This window comes from Dipodomys spectabilis, unplaced genomic scaffold, assembly GCF_019054845.1.
Source record: "Dipodomys spectabilis isolate Male_0828 unplaced genomic scaffold, ASM1905484v1 ptg000274l, whole genome shotgun sequence".
In the NCBI taxonomy this organism is placed as follows: Eukaryota; Metazoa; Chordata; class Mammalia; order Rodentia; family Heteromyidae; genus Dipodomys; species Dipodomys spectabilis.
The window spans coordinates 3154584-3165326 of NW_024870951.1; positions in this window are offsets into that span (position 1 = coordinate 3154584).

Below are 10743 nucleotides of genomic sequence, written 5' to 3' on the forward strand. Positions count from 1 at the left end.
GTTTGTCACATAGAATGAAAAATGTAGACGCAGACTGTGTTTCCTTAAGATGTTAAGTATCTGCAAATCGTGTGATTTATTCAAAGATACTATACACATGAGAGAATTTTTGATCAGAAGTGATAGGTAAGGAAAGTAACTGGAAAACTGTATGCTTAAGTTGAGCTTTCAATATAGGATGACAAGTTTTCAATAAATGTTCCTATTAATCTGTATCTCTAACACACATACAGCATTCTACATTTTCCCACATACTCCCGTTCTCTTAGCTCAGTTCCTGATCGATATTCTTCTATTTCATGATTTCAATTCCGTCTAAAATAACAAGGTGGGCGTTTTTTTGTCTCTAGATCCAATACAGTAGTATGAATTTATGGAGTTTGACTTGAATGTCAAGTATGAAGATATTGTATTCAGGGTATTCTTAATTGGCTTGAAACATAGAAAGATACACTGTATACTAAGAACAAGGGACTTGATCTCAGGGAAACATACAGGTCCAGGCAAGATCCTGAAGCAAAGAAAAACAAGGGAGCGCAAACATCAATCAACTATAATTACAAAGGAATGGAACTGATCTCTGATGTGTCTGGGTGGCAGCTCTATGTGTTTGTGTGTGTGTGTGTGTGTGTGTGTGTGTGTCAGTAGAGAGAGAGAAAGAGAGACAGACAGAGAGAGAATTCAGTGTGGCTTCCATATTTACAGTCCATAGAGCATTACTTGTTAGGGAGGAGGTGCTCATATCAGAGCTGTGATACTACTGTCATCACTTTACTACAAAAAAACACTTGCTTAATCTCTAATTAAATAGGGAAAATAAACTAACATCTTACACGATTGTTTTGACAATTGATTAGTATATTGAAGGCGAAAGGGAGGAATTGGAGATCAATATAATCTTTTTCCTCTCTTCTGAATATTACACTGCAATAGATGTGATTTCAGGAGTCTCCTGCCATGTACTTCCAGTTGAATTACTAATATGCTTAATAATATGAAACATGTGATAGAGAAATAGATCAACCAGCAAGCACAAAGAATTTGTGATAAGATTGAGCTTTTGAGCAGGGTTGCCACAACTTTTATTAATGTAATTCATTCATATGAACTTCAAATTTTGAGGCTTTCCCTGTGTGATTAAATGGGAAGAAAGTACTGTAGAAACAAGAATTCTTGTTCAGCCAAGTAGAAAGTGTTCATGTTCCCATCCTCACGTTGCAAATTTCCATTCCATATAGACTCTCTTTTAGAATGCTTTCATTTAATATACTTCAGCACCTCATGCTTCCGTGTGGGAGACAAGAAAAAAGATAATTTTGTTTGTGTATTAAATTATGTAAATTACCATGTACAGGCATGATTTGTATAGTTACTGAAGTTTGTAATAAAAATAATTAGGGCTCATTTCACAATAAAAATATAATTAAAATCACATAATAAGACTAGAAGTCACAGAATTTTGTGCATGAAAACATACATTAGACTAGTTGCAGAATTTCTATTTTGAAATAAACTTTATATTGAAGTATAATGCACTTTACCTAAGGATTGAAACATTTTATTGAAAAATATATTTCCTAGAGATATTTTTCCTTCATTATTTTAGGGATACCGTTGGAACCATTGTAATGATGAGATGTACAAGACGTTATCTCAAAAGACGAACTTTACAACTTTGGCTGGCAAGCATGTGGAAATGGGATGGGAAGGGGAAACAAAGGAAGAGAAAACAATGCTTGATAAGAAATGTACTCATTACTCTGCCCATATAATTTTAACCCCATTGTACGAAATTTTCACAATAAAAAAAGTTAAGAAGAAAATGATCCCAAAGTAATAATTTTTTTTATTTTCGTATTTCCATGTGATTTACCTGCAATTTAGAAATCTAGATATATAATTTAAGTTAACCAAAAATATTATTGAGTATAATGGTCTTATACTCTCTACATTCTTCACACTGAGATCATCAAATATGGTGAGTTTGAAATGATTAGTCTCTGTTTGGCCTATGTTAATATTATTTAAAATGTGAGTGAAATGTTTAAAAAGTAGTATTTATTTTAGTTGCTCTGAAGAGACAACAACTGATATAATCAAAGTCTAAAAATGATTAGATTTAAAATTTAGAATTCATGAAATGTTTTTGACCAAACTGGTTACTGGAGCCTTCACAAAAACTTCATGAGATAATTTATATTGATGAAGCAAAAATCCCACACTGGTTACTGGAGCTTTCAGAAAAACCTCCTGAGACAATTTATATTGATGAAGCAAAAATCCCAGAGTTTAGACATTTACGAATAGAAAAATCATGTCATTCTGAATATGTAGAGCTACATAACAAACAGAAAATTTAGCTTTTAAATATCTGAATATACTAATACATTTAATTGCAGGGTAAGTACTTGTTCTGAAAGGAGATAAAATTGCATTTATTTTGAAAAGTAAACCTAAGTATTAATTTGAATAAAAGACAATGTTTAAAATATCACTCATCCAAGAAACAAGATGTACAGTTCATTTTTTTTCATGCTTATAATGTTCTCTAAACTTACAACAAATACTAGATTAGTAAACCTAAACCATTACTTTGTAGGGAAATAGAAAGATTCTTAAAACTCATGACTATAACTTTTTCTCAAACAATTACTAGGTAACTGTTTTATACTTTTTGTCATGGAATCCTATTTGATAAAATTGTATTCATTAAGTTAAATAATGGGCCAATAACAATATAAATTATACATGAACAAAGTTTTGAACAAGTATTTCTTTCACAAGACATATCATGGCTCTCTTCAAGAACACTGGAAGGCTGTGTGTTATTTATTTATTTTTAGTTATTTTATTAATGGTTATTAATTTTCAGAATTGGCAGCTTCGTTACTCTCTTTCCATAATATATTTAAAACATTTGATTATACTCCCTCTATTTCCTTTTTGTTACTCCTCCCTCCAAAGATCATGTTTTTTACATATAAACTCACTTGGAAGATTTAAGCTAAACTGCAACTTAATTCAAGATGTACAGAGGATTAACAGGATGAACAAAAATGAATATTTTTTGTTAACTTCTGAATTGAACTATCATTATTATTATGGTTAGGGTTAGGATACCAGACAGAATTAGAATTAGGTTTAGAGAAATAGCAAATTCAGGTTCTACAGAGGATGACCTATTGCAACAATAATTCTCACAGCACACTGTACTGAAAATGAACTTTAAACCATGGGGAGAGAAGAGTGATGGAGATGGGAGAGGGAAGGAATAGTTGGACAACAACAAAGAAGGGAGTAACAATGGTCAACAAGAAATGTACTCATTACCTTACACATTTAACTGTAATCCCTCTGTCAGCCTCATTAACTACTCAGGAAGCTGATTTCTGAGGACCGCAGTTCAAAGCCAGCCCCAGTAGGAAAGTCTGAGAATTTTATCTCCAATTAACTACCTGGAAACCAAAAAGTGGTGCTGTGGCTCAAGTGGTACAAGTGCACACCTTGAGCTAAAGAACTCCGGGATTGTGCCCATGCCCAGAGTTCAAGCTGCACGACCAACAAAAGGAATAAAAAAAGAAATGTGTTAAATGTTAAGTAAAGCTGAACTTTTTTAGGTTCTAGGAATTCAGGAAAATCTGGGATAATGAAAGTACAATGTATTTCATAATATCAGGATTTGAGATCAATGATTATAATGATTCCTCTTATGGAACAAGATAGGTTCAGAGGTAAGAGTGAGAAAATCTGTAGGGTTTAGGAAAAGCTGCAATTTATTTCGAGGATTAGAGTGGAATTTAAGTTAGGATTGCACAAAACGAGCATTTTTCATAAATTTTAGAGTAGGGATACCTTTAGTATTAAGGTTATGGTTAGGATGCCAGCCATGGTTAGGGTTAGAGTGAAGGAGAAAAACAATGAGGGTCAAATTGAAGGTAAATTGTACTACAGACCTGGTAAGAATTAGAATGAATGTGAGCTAGAGTATTGCTATTAATATTAGAATATGCTTGCAATTAGGCTTATATTTATTCTCAAATATTCCAGTTAAGATTAAGTTTAGTTAGAAAATGACTAAGATATTGGGAAAAAAATTGAAACCTATGTTGTTTGGAAGGCTTATTTGAATCACGTTAGGATGAATGAAAACTAGTGTTACACTAACTAGTTAGTGTTAGTATAGACATTATTTGGATTAAAATCAGGGTCAGTGTTTTGTTCTGATTATGATTAGTGTTATGAATAGGAAAGTTTTACTATAAAATTGAGTTTTCACTAACAAATAGAAGCAAAAATGTGAGCCTGAATAGTAACTAGAACATTATCATTATATTTATTTCTCAGTGATAATTCTTGTAATGATTAATGAGAGTTTTCCAGCCAGGTTTATGTTGAGAGTTAGCATTAAGTAAAAGACTAGATGATATGTAAATCTGAAATTGTTTTAGGATACAGTGGTTCAGGAAAATGTAGGATTAATGGAAACTACAGTATTTTTCCTGGTAAGAGAATTTGAGGACAAGTAATATAATGGTTCATGTTAGAGAAGAAGATAACTTCACAGGTAGAGTCAGGAAATTTGTTGGAAATTAGGGCAAATTGAAACTCATTTCCAGAGTGCAAATTGGAATATTCATTACAATGAATAAAAAATAGAGTATATTTAATATTAATTTTGAGCTATTATTAGGTTGAAAATTAAGTTTCAGTTCCAGCTGGGCTTAGTGTTAGCATCAGGAAAATGGAAAATTTAGGGTCAAACTGAAAATAAATCTTTGAATAACAAGTCAAGATCGAATTAGGATGAATATGAAATAGGAAACTGCTAATAATATTAGGATTAGGGTATGATTAGTGTGAGGGTTAGCCTGAATGTTGTGTTAGAAAAATGGCAAGATATTGAGTAAAACTAGAAAATATTTTAAGAAAGATGAGTTGAAGCCAAAACAGGATGTATAAATTTAATGTACTTTTGTGGCTTTTAGAATCCAAAGGCAATTGGTTCTAGGGTTAGGGTTACTTTTCTAATTTATAAACTAATGAATTAAAGGCACAATTCTTTCATTCTTACAAACCAAGACAGTCAAGAGTTTGGGAAAAAGCAAATTTCTACATGAAAATGTGTCTTAAAATATTTTCCAACCAGGATTAAATAATAGTGAACAGGGTGTCATTTATTAAAATTAGGCAAGTTGATGATAAAACTTTCAAAAATATCAAAACACATAAGATTTGAACTCAGATATGTTATTGGGAAAACAGATACTTGCTCTAGCTGGGAAATTGTGTGTGTGTGTGTGTGTGTGTGTGTGTGTGTGTGTGTGTGTGTGTGTGTATGCACCCACCATTGGTCTTCTAATGAGGCCTGGGTCCTGTCATCAGCTTATTCTGTGGAAGTATGGCACTAAACCACGTAGCCAAAGGCTTTCTTCTGGCTTTTTAATGGTTATTTTGAGATAAATACCTCATGGATTTTACTTTCTGGACTTAATCTTCTGATCCCCAGTAATCCTTGGGTTAGTGTAATTGTGGGTGCTACCACAAAGTGACAGTTCATTAAACTGGGAGCAATATGGAAGTACTCGTGCAAGATATGAAGTAACCAGTTCATTAATGTGGGAGTAACAGGATCACATTTGATTGCCTTCAAACACATTATTTCAGATGAGTTTAACTGAAGCCCAAAGCATAATCCAAACCTATTAGCCACACTGTATGAAGTAGCACATATTCATGGTGTAGAATATATACAATGAATTGAATCCTGAATCAAAAGACTTTGTTGGGTTTGCCTCAAAGAAATAGAGTGTCATTGAAATGAAGTCCAGACTGGAGGCCTGTAGCGAGCAGGAGAGCATCTGCTTAGTGCGTGTCCAACACCTAGGACCATAAAAAAGTAGAAGGGAAAGTGTAAGAGAAAGAGGAAAGGAAAGGAGGAGGAAGGGGTAAGAGAGGAGGAAGGGCATAGCAGGAGGGAGAAAAGAAGGGGACAGGGAGAAAGTAGAGGTAGGAGAGAAGGAAGAGGGAAACAGGACCCTGGGGAAGAGGAGCAGGAGAGGAGACAGGAGGAGGAAGATAAATGCAATATAACAGCAAGAATTGTCAGAAAACATGTTGCATAAATGATTTGCATGTGCATGGCAGGATTATTTTCTAATCAGAAAGACATCTAGCACAGTGACAATATGGGTGATACCTGTTGCTCAGTCATTTTATTCTCTTTCTTCAGTGAGGAGTTCAGAAGAAATGCTGAGTTCGGTGTTTTACAGATATATTTCAGGATTTCTTTTTCATGAATCAAACAATGGAAAGAAATAAATGCAACTTCCCTTAATTAAAAAAAGAATAGAAGCTATATTTATATTACTATGCATGAAGAAATCTTGGAGATTTCTGGTTAATTCAGAGGGATCCATGCAAAAATATAATACAAGAGGAAACTAAAACTGTTTTTAATGTATAATAGGTTATCATTGATGAAAAGTTTTACTGGACTTTTTTCGTATTTCTTTTTTTATTTTTGTTTTGTTTTTGTTTTTGTTTTGTTTTTGCCAATTGTGCATTGCTCCAAGGCTGTGCTCTGGAGCCCTTTCCAAGTCACCACGTGAAACTCCATTTCTGTAGTCCCTGTGGGTGTGGGTGCCTCCTCAGGTCACCCGATGAGATGTGTGGCCAACTCCTTTACGGTGGATGTGCAGTGAGTGGATGTGTGTGCATGCTCCCCAGCATTGCCAGATGAGCCACGCCCACCCTTCCCACCTAACTTCCCAGTTTCAGTTGCTCCATTTCACCCAGGAGCTGGCAGCCATGGGTCTGGAGTTGAGGCCACTGCTGCCCTCTCCTCCTCCAGTTGTGCTGGTACTGGTCTTCTGTGCTCCTGAGTGCATTGCCCATCCTAGGGAGACTCTGTTCTGGGGTCACTGCCTGCCCACATGAGTGCAGTGTGAGGGACACCATTTTTGTACACTGCACAGTCCATGGGTAAAGGAAGGCTGGGTATGCAGTCTGCCCCCTTGGGGCCAGGCAGCCTAGCCATGGTTCACCTCATCAGTCTTTAAGGGTGTCTGGTTACTGGAGCCATGTGTTGGACCCTCTGCCAGCTGGCTTGTGACAGCTGCAGCAGCTCAGCAACCTGGAGCCCCTTCAGCATCTCTGTTGACCTCCATTTTCTGGTCCTTGTGGACTCGGGTACAGGGCCAACCGTACATATGCCAATCAGTGCCAGAGAAGCCTGGACTTGCAGCACAACAGCTGCAGCACCGAGGGAATGAAGGCCCTCTTGCTTTGCTGTGTAGCCTCCTCCTTCGCCCTTCTGGCCCACATGGGCCCAGCTCTGGATGCCATTCCAGGGATACTCCATTTGGAGGCAATGGTGTCACCCCCTACCCTCGTTGTTCTCCAAAGCAGGGGAAAGGACATTGCCTTGGCAATGTAGGCTGCAGAGATGGAAGGCAGGACTTAGCATCTACCCTGTCTTCCTCCCTGGCTTTGGCACCTGAGTCTGGGTTGCTTGGCTTGGTCACTAATGGAACCTTGTTGGCTACAGCCCACCGGAAAGGTCCTGCACCTGCTGCAGCAGCAATGCGGTGTCCTGGACCCCCTTAGGGTCCCCACATGGACCTCTGATGGGTCTACTTGGGCTGGGTGTGGGTTTCATCTCAAGACTCCCATTAGGAACTGCCACACCCCTTCCTGGTACTGCAAGCAAGAGGTGCCACATATATCTACTTTCTAACATTTTCCTTCACTGAGATAAACAAAACTTGGAAATATAAATAAGTTTTGTAAAAACAAAATATATAACCTATATCACTTCAACCTTCTAAATCATTGTAATATTTTTATATCCAGTAGGAATTCTGTCTGTAATTACTTATTTTACATTTGAATGTAATGTATTTTGTGTTTATTTAACTATTCTAGTATAATTTCATTTGCACTACTTACAATTTTTTTCAAATTCTGAGATTCAATCACGTGTTTATGGATAAGTGTTTTGTTGTACTTTTATTTCAGTTTTCCATTATGGCCTTATGATTACAAACAATAAGATCCATTCTTGCTAGTATATAGTTCAATGATTTTGGACTAGAGACTCAAGGATATAGTATAACATATACAGTAATGTGTATCACTTTGTTTAATACTGCTCCATAAAATAATTAATAATTCAGGTGGCAGCCACTTCATCTGGCATGCTGGTCTGTCTGGTGAAGTAGGATCCTAGTGGCAGCCTGCCCATATCGGGCCATTGTGGGCACCTCGCCTGGGGCTGTGGGAGAAGATCAGGGTGCATCTGCTGTTCAGCGAGGGCAGCAACCCGGCAGCTGCTGTGTAAATGACACAATGTCACTGACTCACATCTAACACATGCCTGCCCCGTGGGCTTGGGCCCTGAGGATCAGCCCCTGGGAGCACACACACACCGTGGGGCAGGGGGCGCCTAACTAGGAAGGTGTGCAGACCAAACATAAGCCACTCTGCAGATTGGCTGGTACAGTATTTATTCTCCGTAGAGCAGTGGACAATTCTGCTCTGCTGTGGGGAGAAAACAAGAAAGACAGACCCAGGCAGGTGAAGCCAACTTTTTGTACTCAGGCTGGCAAGTAAACTTTCCTCCATGCACTTTCCAGCAGGCTCAGGAAGCCCTTCCATGCTCCTTGTCCGTGGAGTAGCAGCCAGGGACACTCAAGTCTGGTACTCCTGGCTGCTCTTTTGGGTTTGTTTGTTAATTTATACAAACAGCCCCTCCCTCAAACAGCAGAGGTATTCTGGGTATTGTAAAACGTTCTGCATCTGAGCATTCCCAATGTTTGGTTTTTGTATTGTTTCTTGTAAATGCTTTGTGAAATTTGTGTTTTAGGTGTTGAGGTGTGAGCGAAGGAGCCAGATTATGAACATAGTTTCCTACCAGTCTTTCATTTATAAATGAAAACAGATTCTCTATAAAAATGCCTAAAAGGAAATAACTTGAGAGGGGGAAAAAAAGGCTGCTTTCTCATAAGATCAAAATCTACTAGTTTTATATGCATGTTTTATGCGCTCAAAATACAATTAATTAACTCACTCTCTAGGAACAATTGTCCAGAGCTAAGAGTTAAGTGTCTGGGGGCTAGAGGCAGGGTGATTGTGAGCTTTATCCAAAGAGAGGGAAGAAAGTAAAAATTCATATATAACTTTGTAGAATCAAGGTGGCAATACAATATGAGAATCACAATAAACTTCTTTGCTATTTGGGCTCTTTTATTCTTCCATATGAATTTTTGGATTGCGTCTTTTATTTCATTGAAGAGTGACATTGGGATATTGGTAGGTATCACATTGAATTTGGGTATAGCCTTTGGCAATATTGCCATTTTCATGATGTTAATCCTCCCAATCCAGGAGAATGGGAAGTTTCCCACTTCCATAGCTCTGCTTTAATTTTCCTTTTCTGGTTTTTAAAGTTCCCATCATAGAGGTCCTTCACCTCTTAAGTTAACTCCTAGGTATTTTATTTTTGTGTGGCTAGTAAAAAGGGGTTTCTTTCCTAATTTCAGCTGCACTCTTATCGTTAATGGAATACAGGAAAGCCTTTATTTTCTGAGGGTTAATTTTATATTCTGCTAGTTTGCCAAAGTTTCTGATCAGCTCAAGTAACTTGGGAATGGAGTCCATGGGTTTCATTAAATACAAGAGCATGTCATCTTCAAAGACGGAGTGTTTTACTTCATCTTTTGCTATTTGGATCCCTTTAAGATTGCATCTTATCTTATTGCCCCAGCTAGCATTCTAATACTAAGTTGAAAAGGAGTGGAGAGAACAAATATCCTTATCTTATTCCTGAATTTATAAGAAATGGGTTTAACTTCTCACCATTAAGTATAATGCTGGCTGTAGGTTTGTCAATTCTTAGCAGAAAGAACAGCACTAGAGCAATATTAGTTCCAAATTTCAAACGCCACTAAAAAGCCATAGTAATAAGAACAGCTTGGTTCTAGCACAAGAACAGACTTGAGGACCAGTGGAATAGGACTGAAGACTCAGAAATTAACCCCCTGACCGATAGCCACCCAATCTTTGACAAGGGATCTAAAAAAAGAGAATGGAAGAAAGACAGCCTTTTGAGTAAATGGTGTGGGCAAAATTGGTTAAACACCTGTTAAACTTAAGCTGCATCTGTATATATCACCCTGCACAAGAATCAACTCCAAATGGATCAAAGACCTCAAAATAAAAGAGGACACCATGAAAACACTACATGAAGGCATAGGATAAAATCTAGGGCTTTTTAACACATACCGAAATTTTCTTAATAGAGAGCCACATACAAAGAGTAAAGAAAAATAAGTTAAAGAATTCATTCCTTAATTCATCTCTTTATGAAACAAGTAATTTACTATTACAGGATGAGATGGAATTATAAATTCCGAGTGCTGATACAGTCTGTATGTAATAAACATATTACAATGGTCAAAAAAAAGAAATCAAAGAAAGGTTGGACAAATGCATGAAACATGAGAGCTTCTGCAAGACAAAGTTCATAGATAGCAATATCAATAGAAAGCACACATTCTGGGAGAAGATCTTCACGAGTTATAAAATGGACAAGGTCTTACATGTAAAATGTACTTAGGACTCAAAAAATTAAATCCCCCAACATCAAATCCTCAGAGAAACAACTGCTCAATAATTAAGTGGGCTAAAAACTTAAAGAGAGACTTCTCTGAAGAGGAAATAAAAATGGCCATTAGATACATGAAG